The sequence below is a fragment of the Oncorhynchus keta genome, chromosome 29 (assembly GCF_023373465.1).
Source record: "Oncorhynchus keta strain PuntledgeMale-10-30-2019 chromosome 29, Oket_V2, whole genome shotgun sequence".
NCBI classification, from domain to species: domain Eukaryota; kingdom Metazoa; phylum Chordata; class Actinopteri; order Salmoniformes; family Salmonidae; genus Oncorhynchus; species Oncorhynchus keta.
The window spans coordinates 51,242,984-51,264,447 of NC_068449.1; the positions used below are offsets into that span (position 1 = coordinate 51,242,984).

The 21,464-nt window shown below is 43.8% G+C and overlaps 1 protein-coding gene across 2 annotated transcripts in view; it reads right to left on the bottom strand.

The window, feature by feature from the left end:
• LOC118361870 (FHF complex subunit HOOK interacting protein 1A-like) overlaps positions 1-21,128 on the bottom strand; it is a 40,556-nt gene extending 19,428 nt beyond the window's left edge. The window contains exons 1-2 of one of the 2 annotated variants that reach the window (XM_052486719.1): positions 20,825-21,128; positions 2,120-2,195 (exon numbers count right to left, since the gene is read on the bottom strand). The gene's annotated coding sequence lies outside the window, so the exon portion shown is untranslated. The remainder of the gene's footprint in view (positions 1-2,119; positions 2,196-20,824) is intronic. The other variant, XM_052486720.1, reaches the window with a different exon arrangement.
• Between the last annotated feature and the right edge of the window lie 336 nt (positions 21,129-21,464).

The following is a 21,464-nucleotide window of genomic DNA, read 5'->3' on the forward strand; positions in this document are numbered from 1 at the left end:
CAATGACAGCCTAGGAACAGTGAACTGCCTGTTCAGGGGCAGAACAACAGATTTGTACCTTGTCAGCTCGGGGATTTGAACTTGCAACCTCTCGGTTACTAGTCCAACACTCTAACCACTAGGCTACCCTGCCGCCCAAATCTGTTAGCACAGGACAGATTAAGACTACTGTAGCCATAGGACAGATTCAGGGTGATTGATTGATTGGTACATACTGTACAGTTGTCCACTAGCGAAATAAACCACACAAACACTGCAGTGCAGCAGCCTGCAACACGGTCTTCTCTCCCCCTCTCCCCCTGGATTCACAGCAGCTAGGCATGCGAGAGAGAAGAGAGGGAAAACAATGACAGGGCACAGGCAGAGAGCAAGCAAGAGAGGGAGACACTCAGCCAGTGGCACAAACCATGCCCTCTATTCCTCAGCTCGACAAGTGCCTGCCAAAATGCTTACCCAGGGAAAAGTGGTGATGGCTTTGTAATATTATAAGCCATTTAGCAGACGCTTTTTTCCAAAGCGACATTTGTAAGTATGGGCGGTCCCAGGAATTGAACCCACTATGCTGGCATTGCAAGCTCCATGCTCTAGCAACTGATCTACAGAGGACCACAGATTTACAGACATAAAGCCTCACTAGTAGGCTACAATGCACAGTGAATTCCATAAGGTCCCAGTGACACCACTTTCATCACCCACTCACTCATCTTGTGACACCAGAAGAGATTATGATGCATGACAATAGAGTGTGTATTACCAGCTAGTGGGCTCGCAAGAACTAATAAAACACTATTCTTTCCATGAATGGTCGGGAACTGTTTTGGTATGTAAAATATGTTGACTTTGTCTGTAGCCTAATGTTATGTTGATTCTAGCTCTGTCCAGAAGCGCCTGTGAAAATATGTCCCTCACATATCTAGAGAGTGAGGTCAGGTGTTCGTTTCTCACACTGCTCGTCAGTCGGGAACCAAAATAATGATTAAAAGTACTAAAAATAACTTCTGTCAAGACACTGCAGAACTGTTCCAGCCTTAGCGTTTACCTGCTACACACTTAGACCTGTATCCCCACAGATTGAAATAAAACACAAATACATTCTCTATGCTTATACCAGCACCGATGGACTTTGCAATGCACAGAGGCATTGCTAACTTAATTATGTTACTGTGACAGTCAGATAACAATAGGTGCAAGCCAGGGTTATTTGTTGCTTCCCTTGTAAAGGAGGTGATTGTACAGGAAAGAGGACCATTGCAGCAAACAAAAGCTTGGCTATCTGCTAACATGGTGTAGTGCAACAGGCCATCTCCCTCCCAGTCCCTGCTCAGGTCAGTTATAAATAGGACTATAACTCAGGACGGAGGATATTTGGATTCTATTATCTCCCTAGAATCGCATGTTTCCGCTCCTCCGGGGACAGTGAACGGAGACTATGGTGGTTCTGAGAATCAGATGCTTTTCATTCTAGAGTCTAGTGCTATGTGATGTCATTGGCCAAGTGCCCACATCGAATGGGCATAATTCTAAGAACAACTGATGTTCAGATTATATCCATGTCAACAGATCACACTTTAAAGACTTTGATAACAGACTAACTAGACAGTAAATAAAAAATAAAAACTGGGCTACCGACTCAACCTGACAACAATGCAAACAAACGCACAATACCTAGTTAGCCGTTGCTAGGTACTGGCATATAATCAACCAGGTCAGTAAACAACATTTTAGGACAATGTCTTCTATTGAAGACGTCTGCTTCATACAGTGTACAATAACAACACATGAATTGCAGCCATGCACTGCAGGAGTTCAACTGTAACCCTCCTGCTGGAAGCAGAAGCAGCTGCACACTGTCAGACCACAATGACCAATGAGAGATCAGAAAGGCTGCCCCTCAAACGGAATCTCAACCAATCACGGCCAAGTCAAACTTTTTTTTGAATGGTTTCGAACCACTTGAAGAGGAGAGACTCAACAACCAGCCACAGAGCTTGGCACCAGAGAGAAACTGAAACACTCATGCTAAAGCTAAACACATCTGTTTTTAGTTAACACAGGGAACATGCCTTATAGGAATGCATGAGGCAGGGTCACCCAGGACAGAAATCGCTGAGATTCCTACCTCTGTTTCACCATGGTTGCTCGTCTTGTATCGACGACACAGAATGTCCCCTCTTTACATCCAGACAAACCCAGTCCTGTGGAGATAGAGAGAGAGGGAAGTCTAACTTTGACACACCAGAGGAGGTTTGAGAGCAGCACTACTAGACAGTGTGACGGAGTGGAGTTCCTGGTAATGTGGTACGGAGCAGTGGAATGACTGGAGACTAGAGCTATGTGAGGAAGTGACTGGACGATGTGAGTAAGAGGCTCAGAACACCACTGACTGTAGAGAGAGGGGGAGTAACATACAGAGAGAGAGAGGGGGAGTAACACAGAGAAAGAGAGCAATCCAACGATCCAATCTAACATCTTCTGAAAGAACATAATAAATGTCATCATCATTTGTTGAATAATCATGCTACTGTTCACTCCAATTAGAGTTGTGATATAATTGGAGTCTCTGGTCAACCATGAGTCCCCCTCTCCTCCCCTACATGCTATGACCTCTGACACTGTCACGCTGAGGCACCATGGGAAACCTGTCACAACATATTACAGCGCGCAGAAAGACTTTACTTCTACGATGTAACCACTGACCAGACTCTTAGAGGGAGGCCAGATCACGGAAGTCCACACACGTCAAATAAAACATAAGCTAAAACATTCTAGGCATTCTCGACCTCACCGACAACCACCAGTCATGTCCAAGTTGACTTACTCTGTAGCGACAACTCCTAAATGTTTCCCTGAAGATCATATCGGCATGATGTATTGTAAACGATAACCACAGTCGGAGCTCAGTGTGTGTGTGTGTGTGTCTGTGTCAGCCCCCCACTGCCCAGACTGTGGCTGTAGTTCCTCCAGGGACCTGCTCCACCCATGGATATTACATATTGTAAATGAGAACTTGTTCTCAACTTGCCTACCTGGTTAAATAAAGGTGAAATAAAAATAAATAAAAATGGAGGGGAAGTGGGGGTCCAGGTCCAGCTGGGTCAACGCAAACAGAGAGGAGAGGGGAGGGGAAAGGAGGAGGGGGGGTGTGCTCTAAAGGAATCCACACCTCCATTCACTCTCACACACTACTCTCCCATATAGAGAAGCCATAAAGCACTAAACCTCTCAAGTACAGATTTGTAACAAGTTCTTAGTTTCACACTAAAAAGCCCCACTATAGTGCTGCACTGCTACCAACAAGACATAAACAACTCACCAAATACCACATTCCCAAAGCTCAGCTCCTTCCTATAACAAGCACTCTTCTCATTGGGTCTGTTTTAAAAACACAACATACTGGAGACAGTGGGAGGTACTATTACAGTCCTCTTCTTAGTGTCCCAGCCAGATGCATGACCCCCAATTATAGGGTAGAGAGACAGTAAATAATAATATAATATATGCCATTTAGCAGACGCTTTTATCCAAAGCGACTTACAGTCATGTGTGCATACATTTTACGTATGGGTGGTCCCGGGAATCAAACCCACTACCCTGGCGTTACAAGCGCCATGCTCTACCAACTGAGCCACAGAAGTAGTAGCAGTCTGTTGGGTTCCTCCAGTTGGCTGAGTCTCTGCTCGGTCTTAATGCCACAGTAATACGTCCTCTCCTTCCACAGACAGACACATTACCTCAGAGTATGTGTCCTCAACCTCATGGGGTCAAAACAGGCCTGGTGGTAGATTAGCGTTGTACTTTTATAGTGGTTAACCTACCTAACCTGGACTCAGACAACAATGCACTGGCAACTACTGTGTCCTAGAATCAAACTGAAGATTCTGTTTGTATCTTGGCCATCTTGGTTTCTTCTTAATATGGTTGGAGTATGACTGAGTTCCTTTTAAACCTCACTACTGGGCTAATATGTCCCTGTATAGCTCAGTACTGTTTGTAGCTTAACACTCCTGCATATTATATCCAGGCTGCATCACAACCGGCTGTCGTTCAGAGTCCCATAGGGTGGCACACATAGGGTGACCCAGCGTTGTCCGGGTTTGGCCATCGTTGTAAATTGTTCCTAACTGCCTAGTTGCATAACGGTTCCATTTAAAAAAAAAATGTACATCCTCCCAGTCCCAGTACATTAAGAGGTAACTCTACAGTGTGCCACGGCTCGAAAATAGAGTCAGTCAGTGATGAGCAATGAGCTTTAACCCATCCTAAATTTGTTTTTCATTCCTGTTATAGGAGGCTACATTTTAAAATGAAATTATGCTGGGATTGACACTGAATCATTCTAAAAACCAATTATAATCCCAGGAAATCAGGGGTCAAAAATGTATGACTACAGACTCCACACCAGTTACCGAAAACACCAACAACTAGTAACTAATCTGAGACACTGGAGACAGAAATGTAGCTACTCCCCTCAGTACTTCCTTTCTATGAGGAAAATATGACCTAAATTACACACACTCACCTACTGTAACCTAACTGCATAGTGCACTGCAGTTGGAAGACATATTGAGGATACTACTATATTGCCTGGAGAGGAGATGCTCCACTTGCTCAAAATAGAGCCCAGCAACATACTGTCACGTCTCAAAATAGGGCACCACTTCTATAAAGAGGAGCAGCAAGGAGATGGGGCACCATTTCTGTAAAGAGTAGCACCAAGGAGATGGGGCACCACTTCTATAAAGAGGAGCACCAGGGAGATGGGGCACCACTTCTATAAAGAGGAGCACCAAGGAGATGGGGCACCACTTCTATAAAGAGGAGCACCAAGGAGATGGGGCACCACTTCTATAAAGAGGAGCACCAAGGAGATGGGGCACCACTTCTATAAAGAGGAGCACCAGGGAGATGGGGCACCACTTCTATAAAGAACAGCACCAGGGAGATGGGGCACCACTTCTATAAAGAGGAGCACCAAGGAGATGGGGCACCACTTCTATAAAGAGGAGCACCAAGGAGATGGGGCACCACTTCTATAAAGAGGAGCACCAAGGAGATGGGGCACCACTTCTATAAAGAGGAGCACCAAGGAGATGGGGCACCACTTCTATAAAGAGGAGCACCAAGGAGATGGGGCACCACTTCTATAAAGAGGAGCACCAAGGAGATGGGGCACCACTTCTATAAAGAGGAGCACCAAGGAGATGGGGCACCACTTCTATAAAGAGGAGCACCAAGGAGATGGGGCACCACTTCTATAAAGAGGAGCACCAAGAAGATGGGGCACCACTTCTATAAAGAGGAGCACCAAGGAGATGGGGCACCACTTCTATAAAGAGGAGCACCAGGGAGATGGTGCTTTGCTTTCACACAATGAATGTAGTCAGCTTTATTATTTTTGATGCCTGTGTAATCAACTCAATTTATAATGTTTCTGGGAGAGCATGTGACCCCAGAAAAGTGTGTGTGTGTGTGCGTCCCCATAGCCCCAAACGCCAGAGACTGGATAAACAGAAAAGCTCTGAAGAAGTCTTGAAATCAGCATCTCCCTTTGAAAACAGGAGTGTTGACTAAGGACCCCTGTTGCGAACCTCAGCCAGACACACACACACACACACACACACTTTGGAGGCACTTGAACAGAGTTGAAAAGGGAAGAAGAGGCATGCTCTGCTTTAAGCAGTGAGCGCTGTAAACATTCAGTCGTTTTTTTTCTGTTTTGGAGCGAGCCGGTGACTAATCTGGATCAATAATGAATCAATAGTCTCATTGATCATGAGGACATATGTAGTAACACACTACTTGTGGCTCATTTATTCCAAAAGGAGGTGAAATGGAACAGACCTCCTGCTGTGATCGGGCACAGTAAAGAACCCCTGTTGGGATCAGAGACCTGAGTCACTGATGAAAGATTACGATGTAGCCTAGATGGTGATGAAACTGAATGATGACAACTGCAAGTGATGATGATGATCTCAATCTGTCATTATCTTTCTCCATCCTCACAAGTACAAAGGAAAGAGAAACCTCCACACTGCTCTTGCTCATTACCCACTCCTACTGGCACACAGAGGACATGAATCCACTACAGGAGCTTCCACCGTTTCAAAACACATCCGTTACCTAGCAGCACTATCGAATCTAGTTCTAGCCATACCACCACAGTCAAACTAGAATGATGATAAATTAAATATAGCAGCATACCACCATATTGATTTTGCTAAGGAAGCGCAGGGGGAAAGGGAAAGAGAGATGGAGAGAAAGAGAGAGAGAGAATGAGAGATAGAGAATGACAGGATGAGAGAGAAAGAATGAGAGAGCAAGAGATACAGAGAGAGAGAGAAAGAGGGACAGAGAGAGAGAGAGAGAGAGAGAGAGCGAGCGAGCTTGAAGAGATCAACACCACATTCCCCATGCTACTGTTAAATTCATTCTATGAACCTGTTAGATTAGAGGACAGTGACCTGCTGACAGTGTTCTGTCAACATTGTGTTAGTTTCGCCTTGGGTTTAGAAACATCACTGCATTGACATTTGCTTATGTCCTCCTGACATAACAATGCTATGACATAGGCCTATGCTATACATGCTATAACAGTCACTGAATGTGTATAAGTGTCTCCTGAGTAATGAAAGTAGCCAAGTACAAAAGACACTGTAGTACCACAGTAGCCTACATCCCTATTCAACCAGTGCATGCCATGTACGTCTACATCATACACTGTCCCCAAAATGGCCGTGGCTGGCATCTCTACCAGGTTCCACCCCTTGCTGCTAAAATAATATTATCCAGATTACAGCAGAAGTATTGGACTCATCAGTCTGTATACATGGAATTAGGAGAGGTAGCTTCTAAACAATACGATTTCTACACAGAGAGAAGAATAACTGAAGGCCCTGAAACTAGAATGGTTTGAACTGAAGTTCAACGCTGAATTCTACCAGATGAAGAGACCATTTTCTTCACACTGTGTCATGGGTCTTTGTAAAATTGGTTACTGGTTGACTATACACAAAGCAACACGTCCTAGTCAGAGTTAGGTAGAGAGACCTAGCTAACTGCCAAGGTAAATACATTGAGATAAAGCTATAGAAAGTGAAGTCTATCTTGTTACGTCATCTTTTGAACATGTTATTCAATGGATGGGCTGGGAGGGAGGGAGGGAGGGAGGGAGGGAGAGAGAGAGGCTTCACATGTAACAAAAGATGAAGAGCTTTGAGACCTTTTCACAGGAGATAACACAGGCAGAGCCACCGATGACAGGATAGAATGTTTGCCTAAGGACAGAGGTTTTGTAAGAATCATCAATGTGTGTGTATTCTGACAGAGTGGTTCTGGTGACAGAGTGGCTCCCGTTTCTAAAGCTGTGAGATGTAAAACGCGTCTCCCTCTCGGCAGGTGTTTCACACACTAGGGCGAGGTCATGATATATAGTTGAAAAGCCAGCTAGCCACACCTACAGTAGCACTCACAAGGCTGTCCTAACTTGCAGTACACTGGCTTTTTTTACTCTTTCTGAACATGTTGCTGTGCGTGATTCCTACCTCTGAGGCCAGACATTTAAATCGAATGAATTCTAGGTACACATATTGTTACACCCACCAAGCAATGAGAACTCTTTTTCACAATATTAATTAGTAGTCGAGTGTCTGCTTCTTAAATTAGTTAAATGTATGCATGGCATTTTTCAATACTGTCGACTGAACCACCAACCAATACATTAGTCCACCACACTCCCATAGCCTGTGCATCTGGACTTTGTGACTGATGTGAGATCATTAAGCTCTATCAGGAAGAGCGCCTGTCCTCTTCAGACAGAGCCTATAATGATGTCCTGGTCAGTGGCAGGGCCTGGTCTAGGACTAATGGACCAGACTAGGAACGCTCATAACATCACAAATATACATTTCTCTGAAGCCCATCTGTGTTGGCTACATTAAAACAGAGTACCAATCAACACTCAACAATCATTCTCATCAACAGTCAGTCGTATTTCTGAAATGAAACATCAACATGAAGGGACTCAACAGCTGTGCCCATTAACAACCTAATACAACAGGGTAAAAGCCATAAAGGGCCTTATCAGATAGGACTGTGATTCTGTGTTAAACACCAGCTGAAGGTTATAGGCTGAGGTGTAGGTTGGCTGAGGTAGGTGCTCAACACGTGCTGCGTTCAGTCAGTGTTCCCACCTCTGAGCTCAGTGGAGGAGGTTGATTAACATGTTCAAACACATCAACTCACCTCCTCATTACCTGCTAGGGAGGGAGGAGGCCTGGGGGGGGTCAACAAGCTGAATGGATTAGAGCCAAACACCCCAGAGGATCAACACATATTATAAAATGCATACCCAGGCTGACACACCCAGCGTTCTCTTTCCCACAGCATTAGGAACAGCACATAATGGCACAGCAACATGCTGCCTGCATTTAGAGTGGCTAAAACAATCCCTTGAGCCACTGCGTAATAATGACTTCCATGAGACTCTGAGACAGTGATACAGAGAGCTGCACAGCCTGCTACAGTGAGATAAGGCTAGTTTGAACGGTTCAATAATACTGAGACAGGTGAGTAGTAGACAACACAGGAGACAATGGTACAAAATACAGCCTTCAAGTGCAGGTTAACTTGTCAGTGATCCAGGGAGTGTGTGAAGTGATTCTTGCAGTATGTGTGTGTGTGTGTAACTATACTTGTGGGGTCCCCACAAGAATAGTAAATTAACAGAAATTTGACCAACTGGGGACATTTCGTTAGTTGGATTCCAAGATGGCATAGCAGTTCAGACGTCTTTTGTCCTCGTCTTGTCCCGTATATATATATATATATATATATATATATATATATATATATAAATAATTACAACTTTTTTCACATACCTTTTTATATATTTCTTTTAATTTTCCATAAACTCATCTTCAAAACACTCTCCTGCAACCCGCCTCACCAATTTATATTTATTTAAAAAAGTATTATTTACCTCAAATCTGTAATCCTCCAAGAAGCTAGCCAGAAACTAGCCAGAAGCTAGCCAGGAGCTAGCCAGAAGCTAATCCAGAACACCAATCTGCGGCCCGCTAACCGTTAGCTGTCTTATCGGCTGCTATCTGAATAGACAATCGGACAATTTATTTATTTATTTGTATAATTATTATTTTTCTTCTTGGGCCTCTATAACTATATCTATTGTTTTTTTTGTTGTTGTGTGATTTGGATTAATCCCCTCTACCACAGGGAACCCCACTAATCTACTGACGGAACGCAAGAGGTGGCTAATAACAGACTTCCATCCTATGCTAGCTTGCTACCGATGGCCTGGCTAGCTGTCTAAATCGCCGTGACCCCCAACCAACCTCTCTACTCACTCGACGAAGCATGCCTCTCCTTAATGTCAATATGCCTTGTCCATTGCTGTTCTGGTTAGTGTTTATTCGCTTATTTCACTGTAGAGCCTCTAGTCCTGCTCACTATACCTTATCCAACCTATTAGTTCCACCACCCACACATGCAATGACATCTCCTGGTTTCAATGATGTTTCTAGAGACAATATCTCTCTCTTCATCACTCAATACCTAGGTTTACCTCCACTGTATTCACATCCTACCATACCTTTGTCTGTACATTATACCTTGATGCTATTTTATCGCTCCCAGAAACCTCCTTTTACTCTCTGTTCCAGACGTTCTAGACAACCAATTCTTATTGCTTTTAGCCGTACCCTTATTCTACTCCTCCTCTGTTCCTCTGGCGATGTAGAGGTGAATCCAGGCCCTGCAGTGCCTAGCTCCACTCCTATTCCCCAGGCGCTCTCGTTTGACAACTTCTGTAACCGTAATAGCCTTGGTTTCATGCATGTTAACATTAGAAGCCTCCTCCCTATGTTTGTTCTATTCACTGCTTTAGCACACTCTGCCAACTCGGATGTTCTAGCTGTGTCTGAATCCTGGCTTATGAAGACCACCAAAAAGTCTGACATTTTAATTCCAAACTACATTTTCAGACAAGATAGAACTGCCAAAGGGGGCGGTGTTGCAATCTACTGCAAATAATATATGCCATTTAGCAGACGCTTTTATCCAAAGCGACTTACAGTCATGTGTGCATACATTCTACGTATGGGTGGTCCCGGGAATCGAACCCACTACCCTGGCGTTACAAGCGCCATGCTCTACCAACTGTGCTACAGAAGGACCACCTGGGAGGATAGCCTGCAGAGTTATGTCCTACTATCCAGGTCTGTACCCAAACAATTTGAACTTCTACTTTTAAAAATCCACCTCTCTAAAAACAAGTCTCTCACCGTTGCCGCCTGCAATAGACCACCCTCTGCCCCCAGCTGTGCTCTGGACACCATATGTGAACTGATTTCCCCCCATCTATCTTCAGAGCTCGTGCTGCTAGGCGACCTAAACTGGAACATGCTTAACACCCCAGCCATCCTACAATCTAAACTTGATGCCCTCAATCTCACACAAATTATCAATGAACCTACCAGGTACCTCCCCAAAGCCTTAAACACAGGCACTCTCATAGATATCATCCTAACCAACTTGCCCTCTAAATACACCTCTGCTGTCTTCAACCAAGATCTCAGCGATCACTGCCTCATTGCCTGCATCCGTAATGGGTCAGCGGTCAAACGACCTCCACTCATCACTGTCAAACGCTCCCTGAAACACTTCAGCGAGCAGGCCTTTCTAATCGACCTGGCCGGGGTATCCTGGAAGGATATTGATCTCATCCCGTGAGTAGAGGATGCCTGGATATTTTTTTTAAATGCCTTCCTAACCATCTTAAATAAACATGCCCCATTCAAGAAATGTAGAACCAGGAACAGATATAGCCCTTGGTTCTCCCCAGACCTGACTACCCTTAACCAACACAAAAACATCCTATGGCGTTCTGCATTAGCATCGAACAGCCCCCGTGATATGCAGCTGTTCAGGGAAGCTAGAAACCATTATACACAAGCAGTTAGAAAAGCCAAGGCTAGCTTTTTCAAGCAGAAATTTGCTTCCTGCAACACTAACTCAAAAACATTCTGGGACACTAAACTCCATGGAGAATAAGAACACCTCCTCCCAGCTGCCCACTGCACTGAAGATAGGAAACACTGTCACCACTGATAAATCCACCATAATTGAGAATTTCAATAAGCATTTTTCTACGGCTGTCCATGGTTTCCACCTGGCTACTCCTTCAACAGCACTGCACCCCCCCACAGCAACTCGCCCAAGCCTTCCCCATTTCTCCTTCTCCCAAATCCGTTCAGCTGATGTTCTGAAAGAGCTGCAAAATCTGGACCCCTACAAATCAGCCGGGCTAGACAATCTGGACCCTTTCTTTCTAAAATTATCTGCCGAAATTGTTGCCACCCCTATTACTAGCCTGTTCAACCTCTCTCATGTCGTCTGAGATTCCCAAAGATTGAAAGCAGCTGCGGTCATCCCCCTCTTCAAAGGGGGACACTCTTGACCCAAACTGCTACAGACCTATATCTATCCTACCATGCCTTTCTAAGGTCTTCGAAAGCCAAGTCAACAAACAGATTACCGACCATTTCAAATCTCACCATACCTTCTCTGCTATGCAATCTGCTTTCAGAGCTGGTCATGGGTGCACCTCAGCCACGCTCAAGGTCCTAAACGATATCTTAACCGCCATCGATAAGAAACATTACTGTGCAGCCGTATTCATTGATCTGGCCAAGGCTTTCGACTCTGTCAATCACCACATCCTCATCGGCAGACTCGACAGTCTTGGTTTCTCAAATGATTGCCTCGCCTGGTTCACCAAATACTTCTCTGATAGAGTTCAGTGTGTCAAATCGAAGGGTCTGCTGTCCGGACCTCTGGCAGTCTATGGGGGTGCCACAGGGTTCAATTATTGGACCGACTCTTCTCTGTACACATCAATGAGGTCGCTCTTGCTGCTGGTGAGTCTCTGATCCACCTCTACGCAGACGACACCATTCTGTATACTTCTGGCCCTTCTTTGGACACTGTTAACAAACCTCCAGGCAAGCTTCAATGCCATACAACTCTCCTTCCGTGGCCTCCAATTGCTCTTAAATACAAGTAAAACTAAATGCATGCTCTTCAACCGATCGCTACCTGCACCTAACCGCCTGTCCAACATCACTACTCTGGACGGCTCTGACTTAGAATACGTGGACAACTACAAATACTTAGGTGTCTGGTTAGACTGTAAACTCTCCTTCCAGACCCATATCAAACATCTCCAATCCAAAGTTAAATCTAGAATTGGCTTCCTATTTCGCAACAAAGCATCCTTCACTCATGCTGCCAAACATACCCTTGTAAAACTGACCATCCTACCAATCCTCGACTTTGGCGATGTCATTTACAAAATAGCCTCCAATACCCTACTCAACAAATTGGATGCAGTCTATCACAGTGCAATCCGTTTTGTCACCAAAGCCCCATATACTACCCACCATTGCGACCTGTACGCTCGTTGGCTGGCCCTCGCTTCATATTCGTCGCCAAACCCACTGGCTCCATGTCATCTACAAGACCCTGCTAGGTAAAGTCCCCCCTTATCTCAGCTCGCTGGTCACCATAGCATCTCCCACCTGTAGCACACGCTCCAGCAGGTATATCTCTCTAGTCACCCCCAAAACCAATTCTTTCTTTGGCCGCCTCTCCTTCCAGTTCTCTGCTGCCAATGACTGGAACGAACTACAAAAATCTCTGAAACTGGAAACACTTATCTCCCTCACTAGCTTTAAGTACCAACTGTCAGAGCAGCTCACAGATTACTGCAGCTGTACATAGCCCACCTATAATTTAGCCCAAACAACTACCTCTTTCCCTGCTGTATTTAATTAATTAATTAATTTTGCTCCTTTGCACCTCATTATTTTTATTTCTACTTTGCACATTCTTCCATTGCAAATCTACCATTCCAGTGTTTTACTTGCTATATTGTATTTACTTTGCCACCATGGCCTTTTTTTGCCTTTACCTCCCTTATCTCACCTCATTTGCTCACATCGTATATAGACTTGTTTATACTGTATTATTGACTGTATGTTTGTTTTACTCCATGTGTAACTCTGTCGTTGTATGTGTCGAACTGCTTTGCTTTATCTTGGCCAGGTCGCAATTGTAAATGAGAACTTGTTCTCAACTTGCCTATCTGGTTAAATAAAAGGTGAAAAAAATAATAATAATAATAAAAAATAAAAAGTCCCCACAAGGTCAAATGCTATTTCTATGAGGTTTAGGGTCAAGGTAGAATTAGTTAGTGTTAAGATTAGGTTTTTGGGTTACGGTTAGAGGTTAGGGATATAGGATTTGAATGTTTATAAATTGTTTGTCCCCACAATGTTAATTAAACAATACTGTGTGTGTACTTTCAGTAGAACAGTACCACAGCAGAACTTCCACATACTTTTCCACAGACGTCATCCCCATGTAGCTGTAAACAACAAAGGCCAGGAGTCAGGAGGGGAGTAGGTAGATCTGATGGCAACATGGATAAACCCCTGACCTATTCTCAATGGTTTTAGTGTGGGAACATCAATCCAGATCTCTGCTGCTGCTTCCTCTCTACCTTGTTTGCATGCTGCCGCGCCAACAGGAGATGAAAGGGGTGAGTGTTTGCATGAAGGCGAGATGGCGGGGGGATAGAGGGATGGCGTGGTGGAGAGATAAATGAATGGAGATTATGTAAAGGATACACATTGTATACACTACTCTGTCCAATGAAACGCTTACTGTCAGGTTCCTTCTCGACAACGCAACAAGAAATAATAAAAGATAAGAATACGACCATAAAGTAAATGGCTCAGTAGAATAGATGGCAAATATTTAAATTGTGCAGCATTAGCAATAGTAAATAAGAGTCTGGTAACAGCAGAGATGCAGCAATGAATAGCATAGCATGTTGGTAGAGCCCTTCTCAGAAGGGATGAATAGCAAAGCATGGCTGTGATGTTGGTAGAGCCCTTCTCAGAAGGGATGAATAGCATAGCATGGCTGTGATGTTGGTAGAGCCCTTCTCAGAAGGGATGAATAGCATAGCATGGCTGTGATGTTGGTAGAGCCCTTCTCAGAAGGGATGAATAGCATAGCATGGCTGTGATGTTGGTAGAGCCCTTCTCAGAAGGGATGAATAGCATAGCATGGCTGTGATGTTGGTAGGGCCCTTCTCAGAAGGGATGAAGAGCATAGCATGGATGTGATGTTGGTAGAGCCCTTCTCAGAAGGGATGAATAGTATAGCATGTTTGTGATGTTGGTAGATCCCTTCTCAGAAGGGATGAATAGCATAGCATGGCTGTGATGTTGGTAGAGCCCTTCTCAGAAGTGATGAATAGCATAGCATGTCTGTGATGTTGGTAGGGCCCTTCTCAGAAGGGATGAATAGCATAGCATGTCTGTGATGTTGGTAGGGCCCTTCTCAGAAGGGATGAATAGCAATAGCATGGATCTGATGTTGGTAGGGCCCTTCTCAGAAGGGATGAAGAGCATAGCATGGATGTGATGTTGGTAGAGCCCTTCTCAGAAGGGATGAATAGTATAGCATGGCTGTGATGTTGGTAGGGCCCTTCTCAGAAGGGATGAATAGCATAGCATGGCTGTGATGTTGGTAGGGCCCTTCTCAGAAGGGATGAATAGCATAGCATGTCTGTGATGTTGGTAGGGCCCTTCTCAGAAGGGATGAATAGCATAGCATGTCTGTGATGTTGGTAGGGCCCTTCTCAGAAGGGATGAATAGCATAGCATGGCTGTGATGTTGGTAGAGCCCTTCTCAGAAGGGATGAATAGCATAGCATGGCTGTGATGTTGGTAGAGCCCTTCTCAGAAGCGATGAATAGCATAGCATGGCTGTGATGTTGGTAGGGCCCTTCTCAGAAGGGATGAATAGCATAGCATGTCTGTGATGTTGGTAGGGCCCTTCTCAGAAGGGATGAATAGCATAGCATGGCTGTGATGTTGGTAGAGCCCTTCTCAGAAGTGATGAATAGCATAGCATGTCTGTGATGTTGGTAGGGCCCTTCTCAGAAGGGATGAATAGCATAGCATGGCTGTGATGTTGGTAGAGCCCTTCTCAGAAGGGATGAATAGCATAGCATGTCTGATGTTGGTAGGGCCCTTCTCAGAAGGGATGAATAGCATAGCATGGCTGTGATGTTGGTAGAGCCCTTCTCAGAAGGGATGAATAGCATAGCATGTCTGATGTTGGTAGAGCCCTTCTCAGAAGGGATAAATAGCATAGAATGGCTGTGATGTTGGTAGGGCCCTTCTCAGAAAGGATGAAAAGCAAAGCTCCATTGGTTTGGACTCAACAGGCACACTACTACTGCTGTTGCACCTGTTTTTTGAACTGCCGTTTCTCCCCTCTCCAGTCAGTCTCCCCACTAGATACCATGCTGTTCTATAGATGGAGAGCAGTGGAGGCTACTGAGGGGCTCATAATAATGGCTGGAATGGAGTAAATGGAATGGTATCAAAAACATGGTTTTCATGGGCTTGATACCATTGCAATCACTCCATTCCAGACATTATTAAGAGCCGTTCTCCCCTCAGCAACATCCACTGACGGTGAGTATGCTTTAGGTCATTGGAGGTAGACCGATTAAAATCGGAATGGCCGATTAATTAGGGCCAATTTCAAGTTTTCATAACAATCGGAAATCAGGTTTTTTGGACACCGATTTGGCCAATTTGTTTTTACACCTTTATTTAACCAGGCAAGTCAGTTAAGAACACATTCTTATTTTCAATGACGGCCTAGGAACGGTGGGTTAACTACCTTGTTCAGGGGCAGAACAACATATTTTTTACCTTGTTAGTTCGGGGATTCAATCCTGCAACCTTACAGTTAACTAGTCCAACACTCTAACCACCTGCCTCTCATTGCACTCCACGAGGAGCCTGCCTGTTACGCGAATGCAGTAAGCCAAGGTAAGTTGCTAGCTAGCATTAAACTTAACTTATAAAAAACAATCAATCATAATCACTAGTTAACTACACATGGTTGATAATATTACTAGTTTATCTAGCGTGTCCTGCGTTGCATATAATCAATGTTGATTTTGCGTATTCGCGAAAAAGGACTGTCCTTGCTCCAATGTGCACCTAACCATAAACATCAATGCCTTTCTTAAAATCAATACACAGAAGTATATATTTTTAAACCTGCATATTTTGCTAAAAGAAATCCAGGTTAGCAGGCAATATTAACCATGTGAAATTGTGTCACTTCTCTTGCGTTCATTGCACGCAGAGTCAGTGTATATGCAACAGTTTGGGCCGCCTAATTTGCCAGAATTTTACGTAATTATGACATAACATTGAAGGTTGTGCAATGTAACAGGAATATTTAGACTTATGGATGCCACCCGTTAGATAAAATACGGAACGGTTCCGTATTTCATTGAAAGAATAAACGTTTTGTTTTCGAGATTATAGTTTCCGGTTTCGACAATATTAACGACCTAAGGCTCGTATTTCTGTGTGTTATTATGTTATAATTAAGTCTATGATTTGATATAGCAGTCTGACTGAGCGATGGTGGGCACCAGCAGGCTCGTAAGCATTCATTCAAACAGCACTTTCGTGCGTTTTGCCAGCAGCTCTTCGTGGTGCTTCAAGCATTGCGCTGTTTATGACTTCAAGCCTATCAACTCCCGAGATTAGGCTGGTGTAACCGATGTGAAATGGCTAGCTAGTTAGCGGGGTGCGCGCTAATAGCGTTTCAAACGTCACTCGCTCTGAGACTTGGAGTGGTTGTGGAGTGACGGGTAACGCTGCTTCGAGGGTGGCTGTTGTGGATGTGTTGCTGGTTCGAGCCCAGGTAGGAGCGAGCGAGGAGAGGGACAGAAGCTATACTGTTACACTGGCAATACTAAAGTGCCTGTATTGTTGTAATTGTCATTATTACAAATAAATAAAAATCGGCCGATTAATCGGTATCAGATTTTTTTGATCCTCCAATAAATCGTCATCGAAAAATTAGAATCGGTCGACCGCTAATTGGAGGTCATTTAAGGTTGTTGGAGGTCCTGCAATTTGTGATGTATCCTGAGACAAAAACAAGCTACGTTGTCTCAGCTTAGTCAAAGAGAAGCACATTCAAGAAAAAAGTAAACAGGTAGAAGTAAACGTGACTGTAGTTACGTGAGAAGGAAAAAATAAAATAAAATCTACCTTTAAGGAACATGCCATGTCAAATACGAGACAAAGACACTAAGAAGCTTGACAGCTTCTTCATACTTCTCAATAAGTGGTAATCAACAGTAAACAATAAGAGGTACTTAACCGAAAGATCGCTGGTTCGAATCCCTGAGTCGTCAAGGTGGAAAAATCTGCAGTTCTGCCCTTAAGCAAAGCAGTTAACCCCCAACAACAACTGCTCCCAGGGCGCCGATGACGTGGCTGCCCCCTCGATGAAGGCTGCCCCCTCCACCTCTCTGATTCATAGGGGTTGGGTTAAATGCAGAAGACACATTTTGGTTGAATGCATTCAGTTGTGAAACTTACTAGGTATCCCCCTTTCCCTTTACTTAGTAGATATTTTCAGTTCAATCAACAATAGATAATATAGTTACTTAGTGGAGACTTTCAGTTCAAAAAGTTACATAACAGTTGTGTTAAGGTTCAGAGGTATGGGTGACAGTCAGTCATCCCCAGCGGATTAGGTTAAGACTATGTTAACTCCAGCAAGTGGCCCTCTCTATACGGCTCCCTTGTTCTCACTGACCCCTCACTGGGGTCGCAAGAGGGGGCAGGGAGGGTAGACAGGGAGGTAAGGGGGGGGTGTAAATCCCAAACACGGGACAATGCTGAGCCTGAGCTGGGCTGAGGCCATGGCCAGTGTGAGAAACTGGGAGAAAGGGAGACAGCTTGGTTGGTGGGCCGGTGAGTCATCACAGCCACCGCTGTTGGCATGGTGGCTGTCCCACACACCTGTTCCTTCCCTGTTCCAGTCACACGGTGGCCTGGGTTTATGCTACCTCATGCTGCCCTGCATGGTTGGTCACTTTGTTCCCTGGCCTAGTCAGAGAGAGATGTTTTTCCAAACAAAATTAACCGAGCATGCCCTCTGTGCTTGTTGAAAAAGCAGCACATTCTGCAAACGTTAACAACAGCCTGTCAAGATAATCGGAAGGACCTCAAGCTCAAGGATCACTAGTTAGCGGCACTCTCAGCTGCTTGTGCCTTCTGATTGACAACCATCCATGACGTAGAGAGAACAGCAACTGTTCACTGACACACACATAGCTTATGAAGTGTTGCACCATGTGTTAGAAATAGCCAATGGGAGTTGATGAGTACACGATTATATTAATATCTCAGTGCCCTGGGTAAACTGTGTTACATGATACTCTGTCCTATCCAACTCCCATTGAATTAAGTCTTATCTTCAACCATATAATCCATAGGGTATAACTTTGTTTAGTGTGTGTGTATGTGTACTGCGATCTCATGCCATTCACAGATGAACTAACCTGCGATGATAAGTCACTAATCTCACCACTACCAGGGCTCTACAGTGAGAGCATTTTACTCGCATATGCACCTAAATGTTTTGCTGTGCGACCCGGAATTGTTATTTAGGAGCACCAGTGAGCAGAGAAAAAATGTAAGATTCTGGCTTTAATATCACAAATAATCTTAATTGTGCTCCTAAATTTCTTTGTGTGCACCTACATTTTTCAACTTAGGCACACGCGTGCGACTTGTAAAAAAAGTTAACCGTAGAGTCCAGACTACACTCTGCTCTTACATGAATAGCTTGGGTTAGCCCTACAGGTCTCACTGTAGACTGAAGTGGTCAAACCAGACATTCCACTATGTGAAACTAAACCAGCCGGCCTGTGTAATGCTCCATTGACATGCATGTCAGCGATTTAAAAGGGACAACCCTTCACATTGCCTCCTCACTTGACCTGATCACACACACGTGGTTACTTAGCAGAAGAACTTCTTACTTTTCCAGTGCATTCACGTGTTACAAAGCCAATATCTTGCTATATAAAGTCTCAGTCCCCTGCTATGTTGACATAGTGCTATGAATTATTTGTTTACGTTAGGTATAGGCCCTATATCACAGCCCTCAATGCAAGGTGCCTCAGTTGGAGCGATGAGGCTTGTGGGATATGACCTCACTAGTCTGTGTGGTTAATGATCACGAGGCAGAGCATCTTAAAGCTGTGTACTACTAGGTCAGTAAGAGGGTAAACTAGAATTCTGGAAAGGCCATACGAAGGCGAGGTGTGTGTCAAGTGCAGGGGAGGCTGGTGTGAGGAGCTATAGGAGGATGGGCTCATTGTAATGGCTGGAATGGAATAATTGGAACAGTGTCAAATGTGGTTTCCACATGTTTGATCTGTTTGATAGCATTCCATTCATTCCATTCCAGCCATTACAATGAGCCCGTCCTCCCACAGTTCCTCCCACCAGCTTCCACTGGTCAAGGAACAGACTGCCATTCTCATTGGCCTGGAAATCCACATGGAAAATGCACGCAAATGTAAACACAAGTACACAAATAGACACTACTGTACATACTGTAAAATCCCAATTACAACAAGTCCACAATTCAGATTAGCATAGTTATTCAGCACATACTGTACTTTCATGACATCAACCCTCATATTTACACTAATCAGGACAACTGAGCCTGGTATCAACTCTTCCTACCATTATACAGAAACGACACCTGAGCAGAAAATCAGATCAATTTAGTCAGCGTGCTAGAATTAAACATTGTCTGTAACATCCAATAAGAGTTCCCAGGAGTAAATTAAAGGACTTCAAAAAGCTTTGCCCTGTGTGCATTTTCTAGAGCCAACTGCCAACCCAACTTCCACAGTGAGTGTGCTGACAGTCTGAAATCACCAAAGCATAATTCAACATTTCTCGAAAAAGTTCACTTCAAATACACTGCATATAGCAAACAGTTTTGACTGAGTTTGATTATACAGAGTAGGGTTTTTGCGTCAAGTCTAAATGTGTTCAAATCAATTTGTATCAACACTGATTTTCCTATAACAACTTTGATGTAAAACAATCCCTGTATAGTCCACACCATTGAGGTATAAAGAACGGTCCACACCCAACCAGATTGTAAATAAAATATGGCCAACCATGAAACATTGATGGGTGTCTGTTTGAATGTGATCCCATGAGTTAGTAACCCAATACCCTGACTTCTTCATCACAGAAAGATGATAAGAGTACCAGTCCGGTCCAAAACTCCTTTCAAAAATACCCTTCATACTACCATGTTTTGTTTCCCAAGTTTGCTGAAGTTGGAAGAGTGTGTGTGTGTCACATATCTGTTAACCTCTGCAGAACAAATAGCAGAAAGGCTACAAATAATTATGTTACAGTAGATGCCAAATGTACTTTATGTTCGTGGGTCTGATTAAACACATTCGTCTGGGCCCCACAGCATCAACATGTGAATAACATCAGCAATAAACTTTTGCAAAATGTCACGTGAGGCACAATAAAGGCGAATGAAAGGTGACAGATTGTGTCCAGGCATTTGCAAGAATCAAGCTGTATAGACAGATATTTCTCAGAACAAGTTTAAAAGTGTGCCCAGGACAGATGACAAGTCTCTCTGATATACATGTTTATAAAAAGACAACCCCATGATAACAACCGAGATGTAAACGTGTCACATTATGCCTTGACAGAGTCAGACAGTCCCGGTCACTTGACAAGCAGCAAAATACATTAACAATGGCTTGCCAAGTTATTTACTTTGTAAAAATCCGTCATTTACAAACAATACATTAGTTGTAGTCTATTTATATGTAGTAAGACCAACTGAAATATCATACCGTAGGCTGAGTCTCAGAAGTGCAAGTCACTTAGCCGACTTCGTGTAACAACACCGCACAGCTTCAAGATGCGGAGCAAAATCAACCTTTTACCCTACTTTCCTATGAGCGTCTTTCCAACACAAATGTACATAACCCTCTCGAAAATCACTAATTCTCCAGCAGAACGTTGTTCAATTTCCCTGGTTTAATGTCGCATTCTATTAGAAAAGTAAAGATATAAGCTACTTAGCTAACAAGGTCGCCAACCAGTCAGTCTGCTTACTGTAGGTAGTATACATAGGTGAGCGTCGCGAGCACACTAAGCTTTTAGGCTCCTCCCTCTTTGTGCCGACAGCAGTTTGTGATGATGATCGGCATTCCGGCTCCTTCCAGTGAGCCGGCTCGTTCGGCTCAGCTCACTGAAAAGAGCAGGCTCTTTTGGCTGCCAAACGGCTCTTTAAAAAAAAAATGTTTTGTATTTTTTCAAGTCAAACAGTTTGCGATAGTTTGACTATGATTGGAGTTCGAATTAAATGATTAAAGGAAATCATACTCTACCTTAACCACAATGTATTTAAAAATGCATTGGTTTGTTATGAAAAAGAAAGCTATTAAACATTTGTATATAAAGTATAACTTTTTAATGTATATAAATAAA